Source organism: Mus musculus, chromosome 14 (assembly GCF_000001635.26).
Source record: "Mus musculus strain C57BL/6J chromosome 14, GRCm38.p6 C57BL/6J".
Lineage (NCBI taxonomy): Eukaryota > Metazoa > Chordata > Mammalia > Rodentia > Muridae > Mus > Mus musculus.
The window spans coordinates 23,212,018-23,236,739 of NC_000080.6; positions in this window are offsets into that span (position 1 = coordinate 23,212,018).

The window sequence follows — 24,722 nt, forward strand, 5'->3', positions numbered from 1 at the left end:
AAAGGAGATCAAGGGGATACAAATTGGAAAGGAAGAAGTCAAAATATCACTATTTGCAGATGATATGATAGTATATATAAGTGACCCTAAAAATTCCACCAGGAAACTCTGAAACCTGATAAACAGCTTTAGTGGAGTAGCTGGATAGAAAATTAACTAAAATAAAACAATGGCCTTTCTCTACACAAAAGAAAAACAGGGTGAGAAAGAAATTAGAGAAACAACACCCTTCACAATAGTCATAAATAATATAAAATACCTTGGTGTGACTCTAACTAAGAAAGTTAAAGATCTGTATGATAAGAACTTCAAGTCTCTAAAGAAAGAAATTAAAGAAGATCTCAGAAGATGGAAAGATCTCCCATGCTCATGGATTGGCAGGATCAACATTGTAAAAATGGCTATCCTGATGAAAGCAATCTACAGATTCAATGCAGTCCCCATCAAAATTACAACTCCATTCTTCACTGAGCTAGAAAGGGCAATTTGCAAATTCATCTGGAATAATAAAAAACCCAGGGTAGCAAAAACTATTCTCAACAATAAAAGAACCTCTGGTGGAATCACCATGCCTTACTTCAAGCTATACTACAGAGAAATTGTCATAAAAACTGCATGGTACTGGTACAATGACAGACAGGTAGATAATGGAATAGAATTGAAGACCCAGAAATGAACCCACATACCTATGGTTACTTGATCTTTGACAAAAAAACCTAAAACCATCCAGTGGAAAAAAGACAGCATTTTCAACAAATGGTGCTGGCACAACTGGTGGTTATCATGTAGAAGAATGTGAATTGATCCATTCCTATCTCCTTGTACAAAGCTCAAGTCTAAGTGGATCAAAGAACTCCACATAAAACCAGAGACACTGAAGTTTATAGAGGAGAAAGTGGGGAAATGCCTAGAAGATATGGGTACAGGGGAAACATTCCTAAACAGAATAGCAATGGCCTATGCTGTAAGATCAAGAATCAACAAATGGGACCTCATAAAATTGCAAAGCTTCTGTAGGGCAAAAGATACTGTCAATAAGACAAAAAGGCCACCAACCGATTGGGAAAAAATTTTTACCTATCTTATATCTACTAGGGGACTAATATCCAATATATACAAAGAGCTCAAGAGGCTGAACTCCAGAAATTCAAATAACCCCATTAAAAAATGGGGTACAGAGCTAAACAAATAATTCTCACTTGAGGAATACTGAAGGGCTGAGAAGCACCTGAAAAAAATGTTCCACATCCTTAGTCATCAGGGAAATGCAAATCAAAACAACCCTGAGATTCCACCTCACACCAGTCAGAGTGGCTAGGATCAAAAATTCAGGTGACAGCAGATGCTGGCAAGGATATAGAGAAAGAGGAACATTCCTCCATTGCTGGTGGGATTGCAAACTTGTAGAACTACTCTGGAAATCTGTCTGGTGGTTCCTCAGAAAACTGGATATAGTACTACCAGAGGACCCAGAAATACCTTTCCTGGGCATATACCCAGAAGATGTTCCAACTGCTAAAATAAGGGCACATGCTCCACTATGTTCATAGCAGCCCTATTTATAATAGCCAGAATCTGGAATGAACCCAAATGTCCCTCAACAGAGGAATGGATACAGAATTTGCGGTACATTTACACAATGGAGTACTACTCAGCTATTAAAAACAGTGATTTTATGAAATTCTTAGGCAAATGGATGTATCTGGAGGATATCATCCTGAGTGAGGTAACCCAATCACAAAAGAAGTCATGTTATATGCACTCACTGATAAGTGGATATTAGCCCAGAAACCTAGAATACCCTAGGTATAATTTGCAAAACACAAGACAATCAAGAAGAAGGAAGACCAATGCACGGATACTTCATTCCTCTGTAGAATAGGGAATAAAATACCCATGGAAGGAGTTACAGAGACAAAGTTTGAAGCTAAGATGAAAGGATGGACCATCCAGACACTGCCCCACCCAAGGGTCCATCCCATAATCAGCCACCAAATGCAGACAGTATTGCATATGCCAGCAAGATTTTTGTAGAAAGGACTCTGATATAGCTGTCTCTTATGAGGCTATGCCAGTGCCTGGCAAATACAGTAGTGGATGCTCACAGTCATCTATAGGATGGAACACAGGGCCCCCAGTGGAGGAACTAGAGAAAGTACCCAAGGAGCTAAAGGGGTCTGCAACCCTATAGATGGAACAAGAATATGAACTAACCAGTACCCCCAGAGTTCATGTCTCTAGCTGCATATATAGCAGAAGATGGCCTAGTCGGCCATCATTGGAAAGAGAGGCCCCTTAGTCTTGCAAACTTTATGTGCTCCAGTACAGGGGAACGCCAGGGCCAAGAAGTGGGAGTGAGTGGGTAGGGGAGCAGGGCAGGGGTGGTATAGGGGGTTTTTGAGATAGCATTGGAAATGTAAATGAAGAAAATATCTAATAAAAAAATTTAAAAAAAGAAGTTAGATACCAACAAACCAAATAATCCAATTTAAAAATGGGGTATAGAGCTAAACTGAGAATTCTAATGGCCCAGAAGAACTAAAAGAAATGTTTAATGCCCTTAGTCATCTGGGAAATGCAAACCAAAATGACTCTGAGATTCCATCTTACATATGACAGAATGTCTAAGATCAAAAACTCAAGTGACAGCACATTAGCACATTAGTATTGAGGATGTGGAACACTCCTTCATTGCAGGTAGGATTGTAAACTTTTACAACCACTTTGGAAAACCTATTTGGTGGTTTTTCAGAAAATTGGGAATAGTTCCACCTCAAGATCCAAGTATGCCACTCCTGGGTATATAACCAAAAGATGCTTCAACCATCCCACAAGGACACTTGCTCAACTATAGTCATCGAGGTTTTATTCATAATAGCCAGAAAATAAAACAAGCTAGATGTCCTTCAACCAAAGAATGGGTAAAGAAAATGGCACATCTATACAATGGAATGCTCTTCAATTATTAAAAACAAGATATCATGAAGTTTTCATGCAAATATATGAAACTAGGATATATCATCCTGAGTGAGGTAATGCAGACTTAGAAAAACACATATAATATATACTCACTTATAAGTGGATATTAGCCATATAGTACAGGATAACCCTGCTACAATCCACAGTCCCAAAGCTAAGGAACAAGAAGGGCCAAAGGGAGGATGCTTGAATATCACTCAGAAGGGGAAATAAAACAGACATCAGTGGTAGTGTGTATGGAGGGAGGAAAGTGGATGGGAGATATGGTGGGGAAGGAAATGGGAGTGAGAGTAAGGAATGGAGAGAGGGGGGAGAGCTGGGAGAGAACATGAAAATCAGGGGGGAGCTCATCTCTGAGATGAGCTGGAGATCTGAGATGGGGAGGCTCAGAGGAGTCCATGGGGTGACCCTACCTGAGACTCCTATGAACAGGGGATATTGAGACTGCAGTGGCCACCTCCTATAGTCTTATAGGTAAGACTTCCAGTGGAGGGAGGGGGACACCAACTCACCACAAAACTTTCAACCAAAAATTTGTCCTACCTACAAGATATGCAGAGATAAAGACAGAACAGAGAGTGAGGAAATGGTCAGCCAATGACTCGCCTGACTTGAGACCCATCCCATGGGAGAGAACCAACCCCTGACATTATTAATGATACTCTGGAATGTTTGGAGACAGAAGCCTAGCACTGTCTCCTGAGTGGCATCATCTAGTAGCTGTTGGAAACAGATAAAGGTACCCACAGCCAAACATCAGGTAGAGCTCTTGTGGAAGAGTGGGGGGAGGAAGTGAGGGCGGCAGGGGAATCAAGAACACCTAGAGAGATAACTAAGCTGGGCCCATGAGGGCTCATAGAGACTGAACCAGCAACCAAAGAGCATGCATGGGATAGACCTAGGCCCCCACTCCATATTTGTAGCAGATATGCAGCTTGGAGTCCTCATGTGGGCTCTCTAGCAATTGGAGCAGGCTATCTCTGACTTTGTTGCCTGCCATTGGATCTATTTCTCCAAGCTGAGCTGTTTATCTAGTCTCAGTGGGAGAGAATGTGCTTAGTCTTGCTGTGATTTGCTATACCAGGACTGATTAGTTACCCATGAGGAAGAGAGGCTTTCTCTTCTCTGAGAAGAAAAAGAGGGAGTAATGGGGGGAAGGGCTGTGAGGGTGGGACTGGAAGGAGAGGAAGTGATCTTCGATTGGCATGTAAAGTGAATAAATAAATTAATCAAAAAGAAAAGATATTTTAAAATCAAGCTTCAGTGAAGAGAAAACATAAAGAAATTTCCTTTTAAATAGTGCTTCGCCATATACACACAGTGAACCTCCCAGTAAAGAGAAAAGCAAGTTCATGAGCCATGATGTGGACTGGCTTGTTTGTCTTCATATGAAGGCTTATATTATACCGAATATTTGATGCAGCAAGAGAAGGAGCAACTTGAAGACTCCTCATAGTTCAATGGTATCTTGACTGTGTGTTCATCAGTGCTGAGAACACCTTCTGTATAAAGGACTATTTCAGAAATTGCTAGACATTCTGCCGTAATTCCATCAATATTCATTAAGCCAATTTTATGAAACTCAAGCTAGTTACTCAACAATTTTTTAAGGAAATATTTTAGCATAAGACAATCCAAAGGATAGGCACATAGCAGACTCCTTGCAACAATTCGTAAAAGAAGAGCATGCAATGGAGTATTGAATGGACTGCCCAAGAAGAATCCAAGGAACTCTATAGCTAGCAAAGTGTCCTTCAAAAGCAAAGCAAACGTACTCCCTGCTGGTGGGGGGTGGGGAGAGTGACAAAGGAAACTGCTGCTGGCAGACCAGTCATGAAAAAAGTAATAGAAATTCCTCAGTGTGAGTGCCCAACTTGCCAGCAAAGCAGATGCCACAACAGGATTCTTCTGCAACGCATTTATTGGGAGAGCATTTACTGCATAGGCAAGAAGACCCTGAGCCCAGAACTGGTGCTGCTTATATAGGCCTAGGAGAGGCGTGTCTCACACCCGGATTGGTTATGCATTCTACCTCATTTGCATGGTCCTCATCTGATTGGTTATTCTCTCTCAGTACCTTGCAGAGCCTCATTATCATGCCCGGGCCAGGCAGTGACTTGGTGAAAAACTTTACTGCATATGTACACATTCGTTGTTTACCCAGACTTATGCGTGGTGGCCAGTGGTAGCCAGCGCCACCTTGTAATGGCATATGTGGCTTCCCACACCTCAGACTGTTGGAAAAATTTATAAGTCAGAAATCTGGATTCTTTTATTACTCTTAAATTTATTCCAAAGAAAACTGCTTTTTAATAGAAACAATAGACCAATGAATTATGAAACTGATGCATATGGATAGTAAAATACATCACCAAAGTTACTTCAAGGATGGTTAAATGAATTGGGAAGATTTTGTTAGAAAACCCGTATGCTGGACTTGAATGGCTATGAGAGTATTTGAAATAGATTTTGATTACTTTAATATGCACATACATAGGGTATCTTGAGGCAGTCTCTTGGGACATGTCTAAGGGGGATACAAATGCTATTCTAAGGGTTACATATAATGCAAAGCTGGAAAAGAAGGTAAAAAAAACAAAAACAAAGAACAAACATAATTATTAGAAACCTATTTGTCCCCCTGGCTGAAAGTAGAGACACAGTCAAAGGGTAGGAAATCCTAACAGGTCTCAAAAAGGAAAGTGGAGTTGTCTTTTTCATTGTAGATAAAGCAGATTTGTAAGCAGGAGCAATTTTGAAGGATGGAGAGAAGCTTTACAGAGAACAGAAGGAGGTTAATTATCCAAGAAGACGTAAAACCCACAGTCATAGCCATGGAAGTATGTAAGAGACTTGGGAGAGAGGCAAGGCAATAGCTAACAGCACAGAAAAGTGAAGTAGACAAACCTGCCATCACATCTGTAGACTTAAACACACGTCTGTGAGTGAGTGAGTGACTGACAGATGAATCTGTCTGCTAGCAATCAGTAAAACCTCCAGAACAACACAATCAAATTGATCAAATTGACATTGTAGAACATAGTCCCCCAAAAAGAAACAGATCACTCAGTCTCTCAGTACACAGGGCCCATTCAACAATAGAGATTGAAAAACAAATTGCTGAAAGGACCCAGATATAGCTCTCTCTTGTGAGGCTAAGCCGGGGCCTGGCAAACACAGAAGTGGATGCTCACAGTCAGCTATTGGATGGAACACAGGGCCCCCAATGGAGGAGCTAGAGAAAGTACCCAAGGAGCTAAAGGGGTCTGCAACCCTATAGGTGGAACAACAATATGAACTAACCAGTACCCCCGGAGCTCGTGTCTCTAGCTGCATATGTAGCAGAAGATGGCCTAGTTGGCAATCATTGGAAAGAGAGGCCCATTGGTCATGCAAACTTTAAATGCCTCAGTACAGGGGAACGCCAGGGCCAAGAAGTAGGAGTGGGTGGGTAGGGGAGTGAGGGGGGAGGGTCTGGGGGACTTTTGGGATAGCATTGGAAATGTAAATGAAAAAAATACCTAATTAAAAAAATAAATTAAAAAAAAGAAAAAAAAAGAAAAAGCTTATATTTTTAAAAAATGTTCTAGATTTGTTTTATATGTCTCAGTGGTTTTGCCTGCATGTATATATGTCTACTGCATGCTAACTTGGTGCCCATTAGGATGAGAAGAGGGCCTGAGATCTCCTGGAACTGGAGTTAGAGATTTGACTATGAGCTACTTCCTGGTTCTAGGAAAGGAGAGCAGATCCTCTTCAAAAACAGCCTTCTCCCAACCACTCCAGGTTCACCTTATGCTTTTCAAAAAATAACAGCTACTCAAAGCATACTCTTAAACTACAACAGAATTACACTAGAAAACCCTAACAGACCAGTGGCTGGACAGGGCCCAAACATTTGCATGTAAAATGGCACATTTCTACATAATAAAATAAGTTTCCAAAGAAAGTTTAAAGGTTTTGTACTATGTGACATCACAGCTTAGCAAAACTTATGGGATCTATAGGGGAATGTATAGATGCTAGAAGAACATTTTAAGTTCAGTAGCCTAAACATTTTCTGAAGAAAATTCTGGGAAGAAAAATAATTAAATCTAAAACTACTAGGGAAAAAAAAATGATATCACCAAACTCAAAGTAGAAATCTATAAAAGTTAAAGTGGGAAAACAACACACTAAAGTTTTTCTTTGAGAAGATAATAAAAAACAGTAAGCCTATAAATGGGCTAAGATGATGATAATAATAATAATAATAATAATAATAATCAGGCAAGATAGTAAAAATGGTAAGCCCATAAACAGACTAAGCCATATAAAAAGAATAATGATACAGATTGCTAATGCCAGGAATAATACAGATTACTTATTGCTGACTACCTTTCTGAAGGATAGCAAGAATGTCTTATCAGAACCAATGGCAAGACATCTGATGGTTTAGATGCAATGGACCAATGCCTTGAACAGCATAGACATATCAGCACAGTATCAGTAAGGAAGTTGAATTGCTGGTTTAAAACTACAACCACCACTTTCACACAGCAGAACTGGTAAATTCCACCAATTATTTCAGGAAAAAAAAAAAAAGATACCAACTATCTACAATCTCTTTACGGCAAGGCAAGAAAAGGCACCACTTCTGAGATTGTTTTATAAGGCCCGCATAAAGTATAATGTAAAACCCAAGAAAGGTGTCCAAGGAAAGAAAGCTACACATGACTTCCTCTTATAAAGACGGAGAAAAAGTTCTTACCAAAATACTTGTCAGTAGGCTTCAGAAATAAAAAGGGAGACAAGTCACTACTACGTTAAGGCTGGTTCAGTATCATTGATTAATCAATACAATTCACTGCCCTTGCAAATGGTGTAAGAATTGGCAGTAAGCTCATTTCAATAGTGTAGACAAGGGCACAGGGTAGAAACTACCAAAATGGTTGCCCCATTAGGGGAAGATTTTTATTGTGAGTAAGAGAAAGAAACTTTGCAGACTGGACATGGTCAGGACTATCTGCTGGGGAAGAGCAGATACTGAGGAATATCAAGAGAAGAAACTCTGAGCTGCAACAGACCTGGGAGTTCAGGGTAGAGAAGGAGATAGCAAAAGGCAGTGGTGGTGCACGACTTTAATCCCAGCACTGCCAGCAAAGGCAGGCAGCTCTCAGAGTTCAAGGCCAGCCTGGTCTACAGACTGAATTTCAGGAGAGTCAGGACTACACAGAGAAGTCCTGTTTTGAAAAATGAAAAAGAAGGGCGAGGGTGCCAGCTTGGGAAATTTGAAGTATGTAATGGGTCCTCCTGAAAAGGGACTGTAGGAATCTGCAGGCCTGCATGAGCTATGATATATATAACCACAGGTATATACCAATGAAGAGTCAAATATCTTTTCTGCCAGAGGAAAAGGAAATGATTTCTTTTGGCTGGCAGGAATTTGCTTTACAAGTTTCCAAGGATTGCTGGCTTTTATCTAAAGAGCCAGAAATTCTTCTATAGTCCCTCTTGAGGTGGGTTAATACTGTCATTTCTGAATATAGCCACTTTCTGAGACCTTAATAATATATACAGAAAGTACAAAATTAAGCATTCACTTATGGTTTGAAGAGAGACTTCTTTATTGTAGAGAAAGATGCAATAGTTAACATGATCAGACAAGTGAGCACTTCCTTCTCAGGTTTGGGACCAAAGGCAGAATGTCTGCTAAGACTACAGCTATTCAACACTATACTGGGATCCTAGATAGTGAAACAAAACAAGAGAAAATAGCAAAACAGATCACAAAATAAAAAGGGACTTATTCACAGGTGATGTGCCATCAATGTAGAAAAGCCTGGTGTTTATAATATCAGCACACATCCACCAAAAAGCTAACCTCTTGGCACCAAGAAATGAGCACTTTCACGTGACATTATATACAGTCAATATATTAAAATTGATTACATTTCTTTACCTCAGCAATAGAACAAGTGTAATAATTTTTTTTTGTTTTTGCTGCTGTTGTTGTTTAGGGCTTTTAAAAATTGCTTCTCTGTATAGCCCTGGCTATCCTATAGCTCACTCTGTAGATGAGGCTGGTATCCACCTCAGAGATCTACCTAACTCTGCCTCCCAAGTAAAAACTCACTGTTAATAGAATTAAACAAGATGCACATTGGCTTGGCATAAGATACTTACACAGTACATAGTGAATTAAAGACCAGTATCCAGAATATGGAAAGAACTCTGAAAACTCAGCGATTAAGAGATCAAAAATTCAGGTGACAGCAGATGCTGGCAAGGATGTGGAGAAAGAGGAACACTCCTCCATTGTTGGTGGGATTGCAAGCTTGTACAACCACTCTGGAAATCAGTCTGGCGGTTCCTCATATAATTGGACATAGTACTACCGGAGGATCCCGCAAATAACTCCTGGGCATATATCCAGAAGATGTCCCATCCGGTAATAAGGACACATGCTCCACTATGTTCATAGCAGCCTTATTTATAATAGCCAGAAGCTGGAAAGAACCCAGATGCCCCTCAACAGAGGAATGGATACAGAAAATGTGGTACATTTACACAATGGAGTACTACTCAGCTATTAAAAAGAATGAATTTATAAAATTCCTAGGCAAATGGATGGACCTGGAGGGCATCATCCTGAGTGAGGTAACCCAATCACAAAGGAACTCACACAATATGTACTCACTGATTAAGTGGATATTAGCCCAAAACTTAGGATACCCAAGATATAAGATACAATTTGCTAAACACATGAAACTCAAGAAGAACGAAAACCAAAGTGTGGACATTTTGCCCCTTCTTAGAAATGGGAACAAAACACCCATGGAAGGAGCTAAAGAGACAAAATTTGGAGCTGTGAGGAAATGATGGACCATCTAGTGATTGCCATATCCAGGGATCCATCCCATAATCAGCTTCCAAACGCTGACACCATTGCATACACTAGCAAGATTTTGCTGAAAGGACCCAGATATAGCTGTCTCTTGTGAGACTATGCCAGGGCCTAGCAAACACAGAAGTGGATGATCACAGTCAGCTATTGAATGGGTCACACAGCCCCCAATGGAGGAGCCAGAGAAAGTACCCAAGGAGCTAAAGGGAACTGCAACCCTATAGGTGGAACAACAATATGAACTAACCAGTACCTCAGAGCTCTTGTCTCTAGCTGCATATGTATCAAAAGATGGCCTAGTCGGCCATCACTGCAAAGAGAGGCCCATTGGACTTGCAAACTTTATATGCCTCAGTACAGGGGATTGCCAGGGCCAAAAAGGGGGAGTGGGTGGGTAGGGGATTGTGGGGGTGGGTATGGGGGACTTTTGGGATAGCATTGGAAATGTAAACGAGGAAAATACCTAATTTAAAAAAATGAAACTTCAAAAAAAAAAAAAAAAGAGGACAACTCAATGCACAGACATCACCAGTGAGAATATGCATGCAGGTAGCAAATCAGAATGTAAGTGAAATGAAACATCATTTATCATTTGGAAAAGGTGTGTGGAGGTACACGTAGGAATCCCAACAGTAAGCAGGGGGAGTGCTATGAGTTACAAGCTTGCCGACACTATGCAGTGGTTTCAATGTCAGGCTGGGATACATACCAAGACTCTGTCTTAACAGATTCAATGCAATCCCCATCAAAATTCCAACTCAATTCTTCAACAAATTAGAAAGGACAATCGGGAGATTCATCTGGAATAACAAAAAACCTAGGATAGCAAAAACTCTTCTCAAGGATAAAAGAACCTCTGGTGGAATCACCATGCCTGACCTAAAGCTGTACTACAGAGCAATTGTGATAAAAACTGCATGGTACTGGTATAGCGACAGACAAATAGACCAATGGAACAGAATTGAAGACCCAGAGATGAACCCACACACCTATGGTCACTTGATCTTTGACAAGGGAGCTAAAACCATCCAGTGGAAAAAAGACAGCATTTTCAACAAATGGTGCTGGCCACTCTGACAATGAGTATGGAGAGTTCTCAGACAACTAGAAATAAATCTGTGGGTCTTGACACCCTGTTTCACAGACACTTACTTGCTCACCTATGTTCATTGCTGCTTGGTTCCTAATAGCCAAGAAATGGAAGCAATCTAAAAGACTTTTAACTTATTAATAGATATCAAAAATGTGGTATATACACACAATATAATAATACTTACCTATAAATAAAACAATATGAAATTACATGTAAATGGATGGACCTTTATAAGATTGTATTTGGTAAGATAACTGTGGTAGTTTAAAGGAGACCGGCCCCCATAGGCTCATGTATTTAAATACTTGATCTTCAGTTGATGGAACTATTTGGGAAGGATTAGGAGGCATATTAGAAGAGGTGAATTGCTAAGAGTCAGCTTTAAGGCTTCAAAAGCCCATACCATTCCTAGTTGGCATTCTCTGCCTGTAGCTTATATAAACTTTCAGCTACTGCTTCTACACCATGCCTGCCTTTCTGCTGCCACGATTCCCAACATGATGGTCATAGACTCTAACTAACCTTCTGATCCTGTCAATCCCAACTCAGTTATAGCACCTGCACAGCCACATGCTCTCTCTCCCATGCTTCCTAACCCTAAATCTTCCTACATGAGTAACCAATGTGGAGCAACCACACAAGCCAGAAAAGTATAAAGCATCATGTGGGGGAGGTCAGAGAGAGGAATAGTGGGGTACAGGTGATAGGAAACAAGAAGGGAAAAACAGAGAGGAAGAGGTTCCAAGTGGGATCGAGGAGGAAGGTCAATATAGAAGGAGGTTAGAGGAGAAACAAACAGCACCAAAACTGTTTTATAAAGCCTTAATGGATATATATGAGTATATTTATATAAATACAGAAATTTTATACACACAGGCACACACACACACACACACACACACACACTTAAAGACAATGTTCCCCACAAGAATCATAGACTAGTAAAAACCTCAATACCAGACACAAGAAATGATCTTTCAAATGATTAGTGGAGTAGTCCAAGTGACTGCCCAAACAAACTGTGCCTATTGCCCTTGATAGCCTCTGAGAGGTTGAAGGAATTCTGCATCCTAAGTGCAGGACTTGGATGATTAGAGCTGAGTCTGTCCTGAAAGCCTCCTTCCCCTGGTCTAGCTTCTGGGGGTACCAGAACAAACTCTGAAAGCTTCAAAAGAAGGAAAATATTAATAGTCCTACCAAGATCATGTCACCTATGAACCATATCAATGACCAGCATGACAAGACAGACATAAAAGTATGATAAGTGACACTCGCATGTTGGTTGTAACCAACAGTTGTCTAATTGGCCTTAAGGCCCTCGAACAGCTAGGAAACCATGCCTGTACTAGAAGCCTAGCCATCTCTCTGGATCCAGTGAGAAGAAGAATCTTCTATTACCACTTTGTTAGACCAGAATAATTTCTAAGTGTATTTTAAACCTTGATCATATAATCACAGATAAGTGTAGCTACCACCCCCATCAAAGAAGCTTGTCTTTACAGTAAATGACAAAAAGCCACAACTGGATACAATGCACAGATCTACAAACAGTGGGAAACCCAACCTTGTTCATACATCTATGTCACAGCTCCTTCATCCATAGATGCTCAGGGAACATTGCTGAAAAGGGAGTGTAAGGATTGTAAAATTCAGAATACCAAGTAATCTGCTAATAAAACAGTTGTTCTTAGAAACGGCTGCATAAACAATATCTAAACAATGGTGATATCAATAGCCATGCTAATGTAGAATGGGTTATCTCATGAGGCCATACTGTTAAACAAGGAACTACTAGCACCTGGTGAATGCAGAGAGAGGGAGAGTTAGCTTCTCCCAGGTATGAATCCCCTAATTGTTTGTCCAATACAGAGTAATCAGCCATGAAATCATATACACACAAACATAAAAAAGTCTCAGTGGGCTGTATGCATATATTTGTACATATGTATACACATAAATATCAGTAATAATTGGGGAAGAAGAGGTTATCAATTTGAGAATGAGAAAGTACATGGAAAGTGTTGGGGCAAGAGGACTTGGGAGGGGTTGGGGGAGAAGAAAGGGGGAAATTGTGCAATTAAATTTTAATTAAAAATGTTAAAAAATAAAGTAAAATGTGAGAAAAGTATAAGATACTAGGCTAAATGATGAATAACTCTAAGTTATGTTTAGAATGTAGCTGGCTCTGTAACTCCTTCCATGGGTGTTTTGTTCCCAATTCTAAGAAGGGGCAAAATGTCCACACTTTGGTCTTCATTCTGCTTGAGTTTCATGTATTTTGCAAATTGTATCTTGTATCTTGGGTATTCTAAGTTTCTGAGCTAATATCTACTTATCAGTGAGTACATATCATGTGAGTTCTTTTGTGATTGGGTTACTTCACTCAGGATGATGCCCTCCAGGTCCATCCATTTGCCTAGGAATTTCATAAATTTATTCTTTTTAATAGCTGAGTAGTACTCCGTTGGGTAAAACACTCATGGAAGGAGTTACAGAGACAAAGTTTGGAGCTGAGACGAAAAGATGGACCATCTAGAGACTGCCATACCCGGGGATCCATCCCATAACCAGCCTCCAAATGCTGACACCATTGCATACATCAACAAGATTTTGCTGAAAGGACCCTGATATAGATAGCTGTCTCTTGTGAGGCTATGCCGGGGCGTAGCAAACACAGAAGTGGATGCTCACAGTCAGCTATTGGATGGAACACAGGGCCCCCAATGGAGGAGCTAGAGAAAGTACCAAAGGAGCTAAAGGAGTCTGCAACCCTATAGGTGGAACAACAATATGAACTAACCAGTACCCCTGGAGCTTGTGTCTCTAGCTGCATATGTATCAGAAGATGACCTAGTCGGCCATCATTGGGAAAAGAGGCCCCTTGGTCTTGCAAACTTTCTATGCCTCAGTATGGGGGAACGCTAGGGCAAAGAAGTGGAAGTGGGTGGGTAGGGGAGGGGGGGGAGAGGGTCTGCGGGACCTTCAGGATAGCATTTGAAATGCAAATGAAAAAAATACCTAATTAAAAAGAAACAATGACCTAATTATCAGAACTATTGGTTTCCAGGCATATTTTCCATCTGTAACTTTTTGTGAAATTATGAACACCAGACGTTGATCTTGTGCTGTAATCTCATTCTGTGATCTGGCACCATGATCCAGCCCTCTGACCCAGGACTATGATCCAGTCATGGTCCTTCATAATCCATAAACTCCGCTCAGTGGAAGAGAAGCAGTCTTGGAGGGAACAGAAGAGAAAAATGACTGTGAGTAAAATGTCTCTGAGTTGTTTTCATAGTGATCTGTCTGCAAAGGGGGGAAAAAAAGCATATTGTAAATGGATGTTTTCATCACAGGAAGAAATCAGGTTATCAGAGTTAGAAATGGCTGTGCACACAAGATCCTTGGACAAGATGTTGAGACTCAGCCCTTGAGGGATCAAATGACTTCCCATGATTATAGGTTGTTAGTATCAGAAGTAGCAGTATGTCTTCCTAAAATAAGATGCTTCTCACGTCTCACTTCTCCACATCCTTAGTAAATTTAACCTTTTCCATACAGCTGTGGAGATAACCTACTGATCATGCCAGCTAAATCAACACCAGGGACATAGCTCAGAAAATGCCCCAAAATGCCTTCCTTTCATTATTGAAAATGACGAGATGAAAGTCTTTAATAACTCATAACACAAGAGGACCATTACTGTCAGCATATACCACTCAGCCATATATTACAGCTTTTTACTTCTCCACACAAAATTGCTTTGAAATTTACATTTGCTATAAAGGATTCAAGTCTATCACTATTAATTTTCTTCTACAAATTATGTTTAATTATCACTTCTTTCCACCTACGAAGAAACCCCTCTTGTTCTCCTGTCTCTATGTGCTTCTCAAGGATACTTTCCTCAGCATGAATCTTTGATGGTGATTTTTATATCCCTTCTTTGCCCTTCCTTGTCAAACTCAGGCACCCTACTTAGAGACACAAAAATGAGCAGCGTACATGCTCCATACTACCTGCATAAACATGAAGCATGCTCTAAGTCAAGGAATAAAAGCACTACATTCTAGCTTTAGCCTATGGACAGTTAGGCTAGAAACATTCCATTTTAAGATTCCAGGCATTTTTCAGTATCTGCCCATGACCAGGTGCCTAACAACCTATGGACTGAGTCTAGTGAAAAATGTTTTTGGAGACACAGATTTAGATATCTTTATAATGCACTAATAATCTTTATTCTATGCTTCCATTTTTGACCCTATATAAAACTAATTTAAAAGACATAGTAAAATCTAAAAATTATACTTTATAATACTCTTCCTGACTTCGTGGCATAATGTAAATAAACAGCCAGACACACTGAAGCCAAACAATACAATAACTATTAAACACTTAAAACATAAAGCAAAGCACTTCTCTCTCAACCATGTTTCTCAGTGTAAAACGTGTGTGCATCGGGCTTGGCACCGTGGGCTGTTTGTTGCTGTTCTCTGGATCCAGTAAAGTGCTGTTCCTGTCAATTGTCCTTTATTTGCAATGAATCAAATCCCAGATCAAGCACTCTTGTGTAAACAGGGAGTTTATTGATTCACATAACTAGCAAGAACCCCATGTCTCTGGCTTTTAGACTTAGCTAGGTTTGAGTTCACAGCAATGTTGTCATGAATCCTGTCTGTTCATCTCTCCTTGGAGTTCCTCTGGATGTAAGTTCTGACCAAAAGCTTGGTAGCCAATAGGAGCTGTAGACACTTAATCTTTTACTTTTAAGATTTGGTTTCTATTTTATTGGTCTCTCTCTCTCTCTCTCTCTCTCTCTGTGTGTGTGTGTGTGTGTTTGTGTGTGAGTGTACCTATATAAGTGTGTGCACACCATTTGCATATGCATAAACCCGTGGAGGCCAGAAGAAGGTGTTGGATCCCCGGAACTGGAATTACAGGAGATTGTGGGCTATGTTTCAGTGCCAGGTCTTCTGCAAAAGCAGCAAGCATTCATAATTGGTAAGCCATCTCATCTCTCTACCTCCCAGCCCCTAATCTTAGTGTCTCTTTTAAATACATATTTTAAACTACCGGCACTACAGATCACAACTGTGACATCATCTTTGATTCCTCCATTATCATCACACTTCACTACACCTGTAGTGTCAAGGCTCTTCATATTTGCCTTCTAAACATATTCTGAAGGATGCTGTGTCACTGCCCAGCTTCATTCCTGTGTGAGCCAGCATCATTTTATGGCTGGACTCCTACAATTGTTATTATTTTTCCTTTATTATATTAGTGGTAATAGTTTATTACTAATAATAGCAATTATGATGATGATGTGTATGCTCTGTGTGTGTGTGCATACATGTACACACACACATGGCATATCTATGTGTATGTGGAGATCAGAGAACAGCATTATGGTATTTATTCTCTACTTACATATTTCTATGGTTTCCAGGGACCAAAGACAGACTTGTATAATCCATGGCCTCTATTTACTGCTCGCTTGCTCTCTCTCTCTCTCTCTCTCTCTCTCTCTCTCTCTCTCTCTCTCTCTCTCTCTCTCTTTCTCAATCTGTGTGTGTGTGTGCGTGGGCGTGTGTGTGTCAAAGCCTCAATGTAATGTCTAGTCTTTCTGAAATTTATGGCCTCTCTTTTGTATGTATGTGTTTGTGTGTGCGTGTGCATGTATGATTACAACCTGTTCAGTATTTTTTTAATTATTAGATTTTTTTTCATTGCATTTTAAATGCTCTCCCCTTTATTTACCTATATATGATCTTAGGATTGAACACTTGGTACTGGATAATCAGTTTAAGAGCTCTTTCCTAGAGAAGACCATTTCTCCTTCTGCCAGTGTTCCTAAGTAGAGAGTAGAATATGTCCTCTGTCTAGGGTTGAGACCCCAACCAGACATTACTTGTTTACATTAACACGTGTTTTGGTGTTATCCTCATTCATGCATTGTTTTGTTTTGTTTTGTTTTGTTTTTTTGGTTTTTCGAGACAGGGTTTCTCTGTATAGTCCTGGGTGTCCAGGAACTCACTTTGTAGACTAGGCTGGCCTCGAACTCAGAAATCTGCCTGGCTCTGCCTCACAAGTGCTGGGATTAAAGGAGTGTGCCACCATGCCTGGCTATCGTTCATGCATTATTTATGTAGCCATGTTGATAATACTCCATTGGTGTAGCTTCTCTGACATATCTAGGAGTTCCTCCAGCTCTTACAGTCTTTCTGATCTCTTTTCTGCTATGATCCCTGAGCCTTAGGGTCAAGAGTTGTAATGAGAGACTCTTTTTAAAATCATATAGCAATGCACTTGAATGTTTCCATCTTGCTGAGATGGTTCTTGTCCCTGAAGGACAGGTCACTAGGCAGGCGGGCCTATGCTCACTGTTCAAGCTCAAGCACATTATATCAAGGCCTTTCATCATACTCAGGATGTAAAAGATGTCTTATTTCTTTTGGCACATCACAATCAAAGGACGCTTAGGACTTTTCCTTTCTGTAGCATCTCCATCCTTTATTACAGGGCTGGACAATTCAGGAATCAGGTCAACAGTCATCTTTTCATTGGGCCACCCCAAATTAAAAGTCTCCTTACTGCCACCAACCTGCTTCTCATAATCACAACGTGGCTTGATTTCTTTCACTTGAATCTATTGTACCCATTGTTCTATGCTTATGAGGTATCTTAGTCTTCAATGGAACATGTAAAAATGTTACACAATGACAAAAAACATACAGATGTTTGCGGAATAACAAATCATTTCTCCATACATTTTATAGAATATTAAAAGTGCCTTAACAGCCATATTCTGTCTTTTGTGTGGCTACTATATATGTATCATGAGCTATGTACTATAAAAAAGTACAAAGTAATGAACATCAATCTATAACATTGTTATTTATTCTTTACCATCTATGTGTTCATAACTTCCTAGTATGGCCCAACTGGTGCCTGGGCTAATAAGAATACAGTGATAGACGACAGGTGGCTGACTCATTTAATGAGATACAGCAATATAGTATTCATATCTTTCTTATTTGCATAGACATTGACTAATTGTTTCATAATCAGATCCAGCTCATCTGCTTCCTCTAATTATTAAAGAGTTCTTTGACCTTGAGTCTTATTTTTCCATTGGTTGAAGTTAACAGTCATTGACTAACAAAGATCTTGCCCTGACATATTATATGAGAATAGGAAACTTTACAATCCATTGAAACAAGTCAGGTGAAATAAATTTTGACCCATAAGCTGTTTATTTTGAGTAACAAAGACAAAAAAAATCATTATTGAGAACAGCACTAAAATATCAAATCTCATGTGTTTTTTAAAAAGATCATGATCCAGGAGACAGTTTCCTTATGGCAGAAAGGTTTAATTGTCTCTTAATATGACCTTGGTCCACTGTGTTGTCATTACAATACTATCTCATTGTTTCTAAACTTTGTGGTTTCATTATTCTCAATGTGGGCAAGTAGAAATCTCCTTGCAATTTGCTAGTAATCTATTCATTATATCTAGGTACAAACCATCAAGGGGAATAGGAGTTGACTTTGCCTTTTAGGAAAATAATAAGTGCCATCTCTCCAATATTATCCAAGCTTTATAATATTAGAGATTCTATTTGAAGACTCTAAGTTTATCTTATAATGGAAGACCAGTCATTAAGGATCTATGCTCACAAAACCACATCTTGCTCTGTCACAGTCTTGTTAACCATTATTACCTTGCTTCCCACACATGTAGTGCCATAGATTTCAGTGCAAAACAACTTACCTTTGATAAGACTAAAACCAATTGCTTTAGTCTACAGATTTCATTTATAATTATGGTAAAGGGTAAGAGAAAGAACTCTCAATGCTCAAGGAACTGTCCTCTTGCTAGCACCAGGAATTGGCAGCCATTTTATCCCCATGGAGTCCCATCAGGAGAGTGTTGGACTGACAAGAACTGAGACTGGAAGATTTCCTGGAGATCCAGTCACCTGTATGTGATTTTTAGAAACACACAATCAATTTTAGTGAAAGGAGAAACCCTCTTATGATGAGAACACTAGAAGCCCTCTGAGTATTTAAAATGTGTTTGAAAGGATGCCCCATTAGCATGATAGATAGCATGTTAGTTTTATAAAATATGTGTGATGCCCCAGAACAGAAACAAAGGCAAAGCCAGCTTGAGCTAAGACTAGAGTACATCAGTGAAAAGAGCATGGCACAGCAGCCAGAAATTGCACAACTTAAACCTCATCCGTATGTGCAGGAGATTGCCTGTTTTATTATGCAGTTGCTAAGGTTCAGTATTATCCTATTCACATCTTAGCTAATTTGATCAGTGAAAAATGACACCTCATCTCAGTTTTTAATCATTTGTTTACTGGTGAATTTGAAAAAAAAGCTAATTTAGCATTTTCATTTCTTCCATTATAACTTAATTCTTTATATCTTACTCTTAATGTACCCACTGAGCTTCCCATCTTTCTTATCTATGGGAACATTTTGTATATTAAGTGGTACTAACCCTTTAGCACCCTTGTTGTAAATATTCCTCTTATTCTAATTGGTTTAGGTTTTAATCTTTCCATTATTTTATAGCAACAATAAAAATACAAAACCAAAGGTTTTATACCTTAACATTATGGATGTTTTTCATTTCTTGGTTGTTCCTTTGTTTTTCTACTTAGAGCCGTTATACTTCAAAGTCTTGAATAGTTACCTAAATATTTTGAAGACTTTAGGATTTGGGTCTCTACATGGACACATTTAATATTTATTTAAAACTTGGCTTCTGTTAAGTTTCTACAGAGAGTTTTTCCAACAGCTTTCCAGTTGCTCTAGGGAGGTGATTCTCAGCATTCCTAATGTTGTGACCCTTTCATACAGTTCCTCAGGTTGCAGCGACGCTGCCCCTTCCCCAACCATTGAATTAATTTCACTGTTACTTCATAACTGTACTTTTGCTACTGTTGGGAATTGTAATATAAATATATGATACTCAACGTCAAAAGGGGTCACAACCCACAAATTGAGAACCACTGTTCTAAAATCCTGTGTTGTTTGTTTGTTTTTGTTTGGACTTTCAAGATAGTATTTCTTTGTGTAACCATGGTTGTACTGAAACTAGCTCTAGCTCTGGCTGGCCTCAAACTCAAGAGATTTGCCTGCCTCTGCCTTTCAAGTGCTGGGATTAAAGGTGTGAGCTAGCACCACCCAAATGAGTCACATGCTTTCTAATATATCTCTTCTCTATAAGGTTTAACATTGTTCATTCTATCTTTCATGGAAAACACCCCAGAGTTTTCTTAGTTCACTTGTCAGTTGTTTATCCCGAGGCCAGACTGATTTCCCTATTGCAGTGTTATCTTGTTTTATCTCTGGATAGTGGTATAGAAACATTCCATTGTAGACAGTTCATAAAGTGTGGGTAGGTGGGTGTGGGTATAAAACCTGGCTCTCATTGGAGATTTTAGCATACAGAGGGCTTCATTTGAGGTCAGATCTTTTAGATCTTCGGGAGAGTGACATTTAATTTCTATTTTCTCATATACAAAGAGGCAGTACAGTGCCTTTCACTGAGCTACCTTAAGGTTAAGGAACTGAACCGCACAGCTACCCCAGGGGTTGTTCCCTTGCCACTGCTAAAGTGTCAAGTTTAGCATTCTTAGTGGTTGTGATTGGCCTCAGCTACATTGGCCTCTCCAGGTATAACTTCATTGCTCTCCACACCTTATCTGGCCACTTGACCACAGCTGTACATGTTTCCAGAACACTCTTGTAGAGAATATTATAAAAGGCAAGGCTGAAAATAATAAGCTGAAAAGCATATTGTATAAGCATATTGTATTATTGAATAAGCTGAAAACATATTGTACTTTAATCTCACTGTGAAGAGAAGAACAAAATATAGCAACCTTCCTCGAACCATGGGTTTTTCACTTGAAGACATGGAATTCTCTCCAAAGGCAGAGATTGGGTCCCTCTGTGTTGACCCTATTTATGAAAAGGAGAGGAGGAGAGAGGGCCTACCAAAAGAGAGAGGAGAGACTTGGGCCTTTCAAAACTCAGCTCTTCCCATAATGCAGTGGAGAGAGTTTCAATGAATTCAATGGAGAGGGTTTTTTGGGTTTTTTCCTTCCCTCAGAATGATCCCAGACCCAGGCTAACAGGAAAGGTGGATCCCAGGGAGGCCATAGCTGCCCTTCCCTGGCCTCTCCATCTCTGAAGCTGGCCTCGGGTTGTCACACAAGCAAGCACACCAGAACAAGTTAATTTGTAATCTTAGGAGGAGAATGATTGCGGCGCTGTATCTGTCACTGGGCGCTCTTCCTGCCAGTCTAAACAGCTGATTAGTTAGCGCCCCTGGAATCGATCCGCATCAGTTCCACCTGCATGCACCCACCAGGAACCACTTTATTGTAAATCAATCATTCTGCAAACATCTCACAAAGGGGCCAGGCTCTACTAACAAGCCGTCAATCTTTGCTGCCTATTAGTAGCGCCCAGTAACTGAGAAGTATAACTAGCATTTATTCAAAAATTAGCATGTCTTCTTCAGGTTCTTCAAAAACTGGTCCGAGCAGTGGAGATGAGGGATGAGCCAGGAACTTTCTAGTTATGCATGGGATGCTGTTTCCCTGAAAAGAGAGCCTGTGTTTGACCAAGCATTCATTCTGGGGGGAAAGAAACTGATCCAAAGCTAAGAAAAGACATTTTCTAATCTATATCTATATCTACACCTACATCTACATCTATATATCTATTTGTATGTATATCCCATCTCTATATCTGGAATAAAGCCAACTTGATTGTGGTGAATTACTTTTAAAAGAAGACAAGACACTTCACAAAATTTGCTATAGAGATGGTCATATGTACAGGAAAAAATAGTTCCACCTTATTAGTGGATTATAAATGAATACTTCATGGAGGTGCCTACACCAAGGTTACAACTAGAATAACCAAAAAGACTGGCAATACTCACGTATGGTGATGATGGGAAACAAGTGAATGTTAACACACTGCCAGCGAGTGTGTCAGACTGTATATCTACTTTGCAAGGAGGACAAAGCTTTCTTAGAAATGACACATTCAGCTATCCTACCACCAATTCACTCAAAAGAAATGAAAACATGCCCACAGGAAGATGTGCACAGAGATATTCATAGAAGCTTTGCTTGAAGCAGCCAAGCCTGAAGGCAGCGCAAGCATTAATCAACAGATGAAGGATATTTTCCACAAAAAGAGTATCTGCTTTATGATCCATAATATCACACCGTGGCAAATATATCCCACCTGTGATGGGGAAATCTGGGCTAAATAGCATTTGCAGTTGTGGTAAATATTAGTCCATAGATTTCTACACCACCTAGACAATTTAGTTCCAAAATAAAGGACACATTTATAGTTAAAACAAGCCTTAAAGCACTAGAGCTGGGCAGATATCAGCCCTTTGTGTTCTTCTGTTTACTTCCCTGTCAAAAGCCTGCGGCATCACTCTCCATATTCTGCCAAGGCCTCCCCTATTCCAACAGGCTAACCCTCATGGCCATTCACTCACAATCCACCTACTCCATGGTGACTTCTTTCTTCCTTTTCCTCTTCTCTAGTCAATGATGCCTCAAACCCTAGGCTCTGCCCCCATCTCTTCTGCTCAGCTCCTGGCTATAGTCATCCTTATTAATCAATCAGATATAAGTGGGAGCGGGGTGGGGTGGGGGGCAAGGTTTACACAACAAAAGCTGGTATGCTAGAGGATTCTCTCATCTTGGTGCAAGATTTTAGGGCACAGAATTTAGCATTTGAATACAAGCAGCACCAGACCAACCCCTACAATTTGCATCCAGGGAAGCAGGCATAAGAATAGAGTGGATTGTGGTATGAGGGAATTTTCTGGCATGATGGCTGTATACAGTGTGTATACAGCCCAATAACACACACATACATCTAGATCCAGGAAAGACTATTATAAGATTCCTATACAATACTATGTGCAAAATTTACCTCAAAACTAAAATATGAGAGATAGATATTAATAACTATTGAATTTGATTAGAAATACATGTTTGGGGTAAAATGTGGCAAAATCTGCAACTTAAAGTACACTTTGTAGAGGTCTTGTCTAGCAGACACAAAGAAATTCCTGGGTTGATTTCCCAGAACCCAATAGACCATGAGTGGTATACGCCTAATCGGAAGTGTAAGGTTTATTCTCGGCTACATAGTGAGTTGGAGACAAGCCTGAAATTCATAAAATTCTGTCTCAAAAGAGAAATGCATTTGAAAATAGGATGTATTGATAAGTGGCTATTGGGATAGACAGTAGCCGGATAGGCTGGAAGGCAAGTCTTAATAAAATCTAAGCTGAGTTACAAGGTGGAACGTGGATGTCTCCTGGAGAAACCCTTCAGCCTCTGGGACTGTTTCATAGTACTAGAGGAAAAGGCTTCAGTTTTCTTTTCTTTCTTTTTTCTTTTTTTTTTTTTTTTTTTTTTTTTTTTTTTTTTTTTGGTTTGTTTGTTTTTCGAGACAGGGTTTCTCTGTATAGCCCTGGCTGTCCTGGAACCCACTTTGTAGACCAGGCTGGCCTCGAACTCAGAAATCCGCCTGCCTCTGCCTCCTGAGTGCTGGGATTAAAGGCGTGCACCACCACGCCCGGCCTCATTTTTCTTATAATAGAAAGGGATCAACCCTTCCTTACCTAGTCAGCATTACCAGCATGGTGGAGCTCTGGGGCTTAGCTGACTAAGCCATGGCATACAAACTCAGTCTTTCCGCTTGCCCACTGACCACATAAAATGACTTAATTTCATATTTTTAATTTATTCACTTTACATCTAGATTGCTGCCTTCCCTTCATCCTGGTTATCCCCTCTCAAAATCCTTCCCTCATCCCTCCATTCCATTCTTCTCTGAGAGGGTGGAGGAAACCTTGGGTATCTTCCCACCCTGACACATCAAACCGCTGCAGGGCTAGATGCATCCTTTCCCACTGAGGCCAGACAAGGCAGCCCAGCTAGAACATATCCCACAGACAGGCAACAGCTTTTGGAATAGAGCCTGCTCCAGTTATTCAGGACCCACCTGAAGACCAAGCTACACATCTGCTACATATATGTGTGTGTTGGGGGCGGAGGGTCTCTAGTCTGTGTATGCTCTTTGGTTGGTGGTTTAGTCTCTGAGAGCCTCAAGGGTCCAGATTGTTGGCTCTGTTGGTCTTCCTATGGAGTGTCTATCCACTTTAGGGCCTCAATCTTTCTACCAACTCTTTCATAATAGTCCCCAAGCTCCATCCACTATTTGTCTGTGAGTCTCTGAATCTATTGGAATCAGCTGCTGGATGGAGCCTCTCAGAGGACAGCCATGCTAGATTCCTGTATGTAACCATAACAGGGCATCATTAATAGTGTCAGGGATTGGTGGTTGCCCATCGGATGGATCTCTAGTTGGGCCAGTTATTGTTTGACCATTCCCTCAGTCTCTGCTCCAAACCCCTGTGCCTGCATTTCTTGTAGACAGGATACATTTTGGGTCGAAGGTTTTATGGGTGGGTTGGTGTCCCCATTGCTCCACTTAATTTCTTTTTCTATTTGGAAGACAAACCTGCCAGGTAATATTAGGAGCACCCCTTTCAGGAGAAGAAATGCAAAGCCTCTTGTAATCAGCTTTCAAGAACCTTCTGCAAAACTTGTTCAACGCTTTTTGTTTAAAGAGGTAGGACAAAGGCATTTTGTCTCCAGATAATTCCCCTTTCCTCTGCAGCTCATGCTTG